At 32.5% G+C, this 8302-nt stretch overlaps 1 long non-coding RNA gene across 1 annotated transcript; it reads right to left on the reverse strand.

Annotated features, from left to right (window-relative positions):
• Nucleotides 1-5776: 5776 nt before the first annotated feature.
• LOC114075143 lies at nt 5777-7398 on the reverse strand. Its single transcript, XR_003575517.1, has 2 exons — nt 7134-7398; nt 5777-6108 (listed from the first exon to the last, which is right to left on the reverse strand). It is a non-coding gene; the product is annotated as an uncharacterized LOC114075143 (long non-coding RNA).
• Nucleotides 7399-8302: the final 904 nt, after the last annotated feature.

The following is an 8302-nucleotide window of genomic DNA, read 5'->3' on the forward strand; positions in this document are numbered from 1 at the left end:
GTACACTTATAGTTTACTTTTTTTTTTGCATATGAATTCATCAGCATGCCCACATTTGTGTGCAACAAACAAGAGGAAAAAATGGGTAATCGTTACATAAATATTTATAACCCTCTTCGATTGTAGTAGTTTAAAGATATTAAATCTTTTCATAATTTATAGTCTCAATCTTTCTTTTTAATTCATCCAAAACTTAAAAAGTTTCTTTTGAGACTTACTAAAACCCCATTATTATTCCTCTGGTAATAACACAACTCGTTAGAGCTTGCTATTTTAATTTTGTGTACTATCACATATTGCATGACACCATCTCTATGGTGAGCATCTCCTTCAAGGAGGAAATTATATTATTATTGTCATGGTCAAAATCATTACGAGCAAGACGTCTTTCTTGCTTTACTTTTGTTGTACCATAGGTACACAACCAATGACAAATTTGTATTGCCACACAATATTGACCACAACTCTTATAGGCAAGAACTATTTCTTTCTTTTGCCCTTTCGGTAGTTCACAATAAATATACCATAGTGACGTATAATGTACAATACCATTAACCATTTTTGCCAAATAAAATTTGTTTCCTCTCAAACCTCCCGTAGAGGTGAGTTTTGACATATATCATTTTTTTTCAAACTTTCCATAGAGGTGAGTTGTGGCATATATTCAACACGGGTATATTTTATCACATCTTGACCCATTCTCTTATAGAATGATCGAGCATTCACGATACTCATCATAAGTCACATTCTCTTCAAGGAATGGACTAATCATTTATATGGATTATAAGTACATTGTCATGGTTTTAAAATTCATTATATTTCCATGACACACCTCAATATCACTTTGAAAGATCAAGTGTACCATCACTTTATCTTCTTTTATTTTGATGGAGGATTTATAAAACTTATCAAATATTGGATCGACAAGATCGCAAGCCCAATGACCTTTCATACCATTTTGATAATAAAAATTACCTTCACATTTTGAAGGACTCTTTGGAGAACCCATAGTGTTCTTCATTTAGCCATATTGATGACTTATAATTTTGTTCATCCACGCCCTTATTTATACATTCAATCACTTGTCATCTTTCAGATTTATTATTCACAACAACCACATTCGTATGATAGAATGGAGCAGTTGGGTAGATTTCAAACTTAACACATACTGCTACCACATTCGTTTTAGCGAATGGAGCAAATTCATGAGACAAATTTCAAGAATTTTCATTAAAAATATATTATTTTTGTCTTAGTCATCATTTTATCATCACTATGGTACATTGACTCAAACTCAATGTCTTACCCATATAAGACGTGTATAATTCTATGAGACTTGGACCCAATTATGGTGCATCAAAACTCAAATTGATGTCTTACCCTCTTGGTGCGATAAAACATGAATCTACCGTCTTATCCTCAAATATTTTTTTTTCATTATGGTGCATCCAGACTTTAACTTGATATCTTACCCTTTTGGTGCGATGAAACTTGAATCCATCGTCTTACCCTAAACCAACGATATAATAGAGCGAAGTATAATATGACTTACCATTTGAGTCTTTCAAAACAATCAAAATAATATTCAAACTCATGCTATTAAAATTTTATATATACCTTCTTCCATTTAAGAAGTTTTGTATAGCATGTGTCATATTCAACCAATAGTTGTATATGTCTTTGGTTCCTGATAATTGTTAGTGACTGAATACTATTTTATTCTAAATCATAAAATATTTTAGAAAATACAAACCTTATTTTATGCAAATAATACCTTGATTCTCATAACGAGATCAACCAAAACATGAGTTAAGGAAAAACTAAAACTAACTCTCAATTGGCTAGAGACTCGTGCTGATAACGTATTATAAAATCAAGCTCATAAGAATATAATCATAAAGAAAAGAAGACAAGAGAAGTAGATAGAAGAAGAGAAATTTTCTTTTTATTCAAGTGTATGTAAGTCTCATATGTATATCATACAATAGTGAATGAATAACCCTATTTATAGGTTAAGAAATCACTGTAAAAGTCATCATATTAAGTATCATAATAAATAGATAAATTCTTATCCAAAAAGATTCATAAAACCTAGTGAATATGGATAGTTATTCATGTACTAAATTATGGACTATCACTCATTCAATGAATTTATAACAAGGATCATATTTTTTAAAAAGTCTTAATAGCATTTTTAGTTCCAATTCTTGGTAAAATTTGATTTCATCTCTTGTAATATATCGGCCAAGTATAAATGCATGCACGTTTAATTCTTTTGCAAGTGAATCATTACAATTTTTCATAATTACTACCGACTTTTACTATTTAGTTAGTCGTACATTTTGTTATTCACATATTATTACTCCATATTTAATGAAATCATAATTAGGCAACTTTTACATATAGCAAACATAAAATTTATATTTGTATGTTATAGTAAAATTTGCATAATTGGGTTCCATAAGAAACTTATATATGTATAATTCGCTATACATATACAATTAAAGTGAATTGTATAAAACGAATTGTATAAAACGAGAAAGAGAGAAATTATATACAATTTGAATTTGTATAAACGAGAAAGAGAGAAAGGCAAAAAGAGACTTGTGCAGGAATATACAATTGAATCGAACTGTATAAAATGAGAAAGAGAGAAATTATATACAATTTGAATTTGTATAAAACGAGAAAGGCAAAAGAGACTTGGGCAGGAAAATATTTGTATTGTATAATTGTAAGTGTATAGGGCAAAAATATATGTATTGCATGTGTTTATACAATTTTCTCTCGCTTTATACAATTAAAACACAATTTATGCGATTCTATTGTATAAAGTGAGAGAGGCGAGCGACAAGAATAAGCGAGCGAGAGAGGGAGAGTGGCGAGCAAGAATATGAGGGAGAGAGGGACTGACAAACAGTTTGCTATGGAACAAAAATAAATCAAAGGATAGCTACTATATTTATTTTATATTATTAGTTTGTCATTCTATACCATTATCCCTAATTTAAAAGATACGCCCTCCATTTCATATTGGTTCACTATCTTACTAAGAATAGTTATCTCATTTTTGTTAAATAAAAAAAACATAAATTTAAGTAAAAATTTTAAGAATTCCACAAGTAAGAGTGGAATTACCTTCTATTCCTATTCTTTTTGTAATACACAAATGTCATGTTTTTAGGCATTCCGGATACATAATTTAGGATACATTATTATGGATAATATCTATCTATTGAGCTTATTAAGGGAAAAAAGAGTAAAAATCAAATTAAGATCCGATAATATCCATCTGTTGCGCTAATAAAGGGAGAAAAAAAAACTTAAAATCAAATTAAGATTCTATGAATTGTGCTATTCCATTTCAAATTGATGTCAAGAATTTAGTCATACATTTAAAGGAACAAAAAAAATGCAAAATTCAAATTCAAATTTCTTCTTCTTGTTCATCGTTCTCTCTGTTTCATCCACAGTCAGAAATTTATTAAAATACATAATGAATATTTTGATTTTGTTGAGGCATTCAGGAATCTAGAAAAGTGAAGTTAGATATGAATAATACAAAAGTGAAAAAATAGATGATACAAATAATACGAAAGTGAAGGCGAAACAATTGTACAAAGATAAAGTTACTCTAGTGCGGCTGTAATGACAATATACAAAATACATAACTTCAATTTTTTAGTTAAAAGATCTGATTAAAAAAGGCATGCGACACATATTTTTATGCTTTAATCATTACTTTTTCATTCTTTAATTTTTGTACAGATCTATATATATGTCATGATACATTGTTGGTTAGAGCTTGATACATTAAAACTTTGACACATATATTATGGATTTTCACATATGTGAGTTAGCGTAATGTTAATATAAAGTATCAGATACATGTGAATTTCTTTTTTGATTTTTAAATTTGTATATGCATACATAAATCATGTTACATTACTGATTTCAACTTGATACAATGTCTAGTTTGATGTATATTTAATGAATTTTTTTTATAGTTATATGAGTAAGTGTGTTGTTACTATAACGTACTAAATACATGTTAATTTCTTATTTATGTTAATGTATCAATATTGGATTATTATTTTTTTGCAATGTATCAGGTTTCAAGAGAATATGTTGTTTTAATGTATCTACTTCTGAGCAATGATAAAAAAAAGTTTCTCATTACTAGTGACAAATCATGATATAACGTAATAAACCTAACAATTTCATTAGAAATCAATTTTTAAAAATAGAATAACTTATTTTTTCTTTCCGATCAGGTCAATAAAGTCATAAAATTCTTTGTTTTTAATTTTCATATCGCAAAGAATATGTTCCGGTTTACTATCGGATTACAATGCATGAGGATAATTGGCATCCGCGCATTGTTTAACAAGAGCTATTTTGTCTCTCCTCCAACCATTGTTAAAGCAATATATTTCAATTTTGTCTCTACCACATTTAACTTATTATTATTTGCAATAGTTCTTTTGTTGTGGCATGAAATCTTTAAAAGAAATACTTCACCATGCAAACTGGAGATCCAACTGGAACAGGATCCGGAGGAGATTCAATATACAAATTTTTATACGGGAGTCAAGCTCGTTTTTTTGGTGATGAGATTCATCCAGGCTTGAAGCATTCAAGGAAGGGAACGGTTGCGATGGCTAGCACTGGTGTCGGTGAGAAGAATCTAAATGCTTCCCAGTTTTATATCACGTTACGTGATGATCTAGACTCACTTGATGGACAGCATACTGTTTTCGGAGAGATTACAGAAGGGTTTGACACGCTAAATAGGATAAATGAAGCTTATGTGGATGAAGCCTTATCAAAATATACGAATCAAACACACTTACATATTGTATGATCCTTTCGATGATCCTTCCCAGTTACAAGACTTGATGCCAGATGCTTCACCTGAAAGAAAGCCGGAAGATGAGATTGATGATGATGTTCGACTAGAGGATGATTGGACGCCAAAGGATGAGGAATTAGGTGTTCGTGAAGAGAAGGAAGCACACTCCCGAGCAGTAATACTTGAAAGTGTAGGAGACATTCCTGATGCTGAGATGAAACCCCCTGAGAATGTGCTCTTTGTTTGTAAATTAAATCCCTCAACTGAAGAGGAAGCACTATATATACTCTTCTCATGCTTTGGAACCGTGACATCTGTTGAAATTATCAGAGATCACAAGACTGGGGATAGCCACTGTTATGCTTTTATCGAGTTCGAGGACAAGGAGTCATGTGAGCAAGCATATTTTAAGATGGATAATACTAAAATTGATGATCGAAGGATACGAGTTGATTTTAGTCAGAGTGTAGCAAAGTTATGGTCCCAATATCGACCTAGAAACCAAAGAGGCAGTGGTGTTGATGCCTTCAAAGAAGACGAGAAGCAGCATGGTGGACATTGCAACTCAAAGTACACTAAATTTCTGAAAACAAGAAAAGAGACAAGAAAGCACAAAGGGAGGCAAATAACAAAGAAGACACGTTAAGGCTGGTCAAATAGATTCAGTTATGAGCATATAACAATGTGTAATCAGTTGAAATTAGATCCTATCCTTCTTTTTATTTATTTAGAACAGTTAAGAAATTATATCCCTCTTTTATTTATTTGTGATACAATAAATTAGAAAAAAAGAAATGGACATAAGAAGAGACTAGAGTTAGCTATTTAATGGCTGGACATGGAAGCTACTTCGGCTAAAACATTTTAAGAACATAAATTGAACACATCAGAGTCAGGAGGGTATTTTGATCCTTACTCCATACATAGTTCAAGGCACGAACGTCATCTTAACTCCAAAAGTAGTATAAAAAATGCTACATTCCTGCTAAACATGTTTGGGATGTTTAGTTTTGCTGATCCAATTTCCACAAAAAACAACAGATAAAGCATAGAAAGATGCCCCTAACATACAACCCACATCTTTAAATACAGCTAAAAAGTTCAGACTCCCAGTCGAGTAAAAACATACTACTTCTCCTTTTATTGCAGGGATATCCATGTTGTCCAAAGCAAAATAGATCCTGAACTGTGTGAAGATAAAGGTATTTGAGATTTCAAACAAAACCTTCCGACTGCTTCAGGGTTTCCATCTCTATCTGCAGTGTCAGACCCATCTATATGAAAGAGCACGTAAAAAAAAAAAACTTTGAACTAACTGAAGCCCCCTCCCCCCCCCCTTCAACATAATTCAGAACAAACCTACCAACGTCAATTAATGAGAATGGTAATTCAATGTTACAGGATTCAAAAGAATCCTCACTAAAGCTAACTGGTAATGGTGAGTATTCTGAGGCTACGTTCAAGCCACTAAAGGTTGTGTCACAGCTGCAAAGACTGAAACATGTGCATAAGTTACTACATATTCGTTTATTGTGTTTTGATTATCGCACTAAGTTGTTGCTGTTCTTGCTCCTTTCTTGTAAGCTTTACATTGCCTCCTTTGTTAGTTGTTACTTGTTATGTTTTCTTCTTTGTACTTGGATTTACTGCACTTGAACCGAGGGTCTTTCCTAAACAGTCTCTCTATCTCCACGAGGTAGTGGTAAGTTGAAGTCCTGGTTCTAATCTATCTATGAGTGTTGTATTTGTATATTCTTCATCTATGTAGGTTAGCTGTCTTCTAATTATTTTACATTTATAATATTCCAACCAGTAACTTTCCCTATTTATGTGGCTCTACTAAGAAAAGATCTAAAAAGATACAAGCACTTCTCTTATAATCTAATGTCTGGTGCAGTAGTGTAAAGAAAACGGGTTTGAGGAGAGGATGTAATGTCTGGTGTAGTAGTGTAAAGACAACGGGTTTGAGGAGAGGATGTAAAATATACAAACACCTGAATACGCACTTAACAGCACAAGATGACACCCATGCCACGTTTTGAAGAAAACAGAATCAGTACGTCAACTGGGATCAGAAAAAAAAACAGGAAACTATATAGAAGCTATCTAAGATCCAAAGGGTAACCCATAAATACGAACAAACAAAAACAAACCAAATAAAATTCCTAACGTCCTACGTTAGCACTAAATCATTTCAGAGCAACTCCAATAAAAAAAAAGGTAATAATTCATCAAAACAATAATGCTAGTATGTTCAAAATAAAAAGAATAAAGAGCTTACCTTCTTCCTCCCTCTCATCCTTTTGTCACTCTCCAAAGGCCAGTTCGCAACTAGCTTTTGAAGTTCAACCATGAATTTTTGCCTTCTTGAATCAGGTACTGTCTGCAATGAACATCAGCACTTAACAATTTTTAACTTTAGTTTATCACACAGATAAGTGATCATTTTTTCAAACACCGTATAGTTGTAAAAAATCGAAAGAACCGACTAAAGCCAAAACCGAAAAAAACGACTTTACATGGATTGATTTGGTTTTTAGATTTAATAAACCGACATAATTAGTTTAGATCTTTTTTAATGAAAAACCAAACCAAACCAACCTATGTACACCCCTAATGATAAGTCTGAGAACATGAGTGATAGAATGTAAGCTTTCACTTAACAAGTAATGGACCAGGTCCCTTACTTCAACTCAGAAAATTACCAGAAAGTTGAATGCAGTAAAATCAACACAATGATTTTACGTGGAAACCTCCTTGCTTAAGGGAGTAAAACCACGACCTGTCTCACAGGATTTTCAATTTTCACTAATCTTCAAAAGCAAAAGCGAAACACGATTACACCAAATGTAAGAAAGAGTTATCAATCTTACCGTTAAGCAATAGACCTCTATTGCTCAACAAGCCAAAGTAGAAAAACAATCTACCCACTAAGCAATCCCACCTGGACAACCTAGACTTTTAACTCAACACACCAATTCCTTTATAGATTTAGGAGTGGTTTACAATTTAAGAACAAGAGAATAAATTCCTAAAACAACTAGACGAAAAGCTCCAGATGTTGCTGTTGTTCAAGGAATGATTCTGCCTTTTTGCCTTTTTGTTAGCCTTTGCAAGAGTTCTTGAAAAGTGTTTATCAAGTTGCAAAAACTACCAAAAAGTGTTTAGGAAAGTGTCTTTTGTATTGACAAGTCCCTTTCCTAAACATCTTGCCATTGGTTGGAAAGGTCACACTTTCTGACGCCATCGGGAAGTGTGCACCTACTTTCTGTACTATCTCCAGCTGGCAGTCGACTGGCTCACTCTCAAGAGAGCCTGGTACCTCTACTAGGTCCCTGGGTTTGTTTCATCTGCAATACTTCAAACAAGACACCTGCAATACTCAAGTAGAAAACCCGGTACCTTTATGAGGTCCCTAAGTTTGTCAAATCATCAAAACTACAAATAACA

Source organism: Solanum pennellii, chromosome 12 (genome assembly GCF_001406875.1).
Source record: "Solanum pennellii chromosome 12, SPENNV200".
NCBI lineage: Eukaryota > Viridiplantae > Streptophyta > Magnoliopsida > Solanales > Solanaceae > Solanum > Solanum pennellii.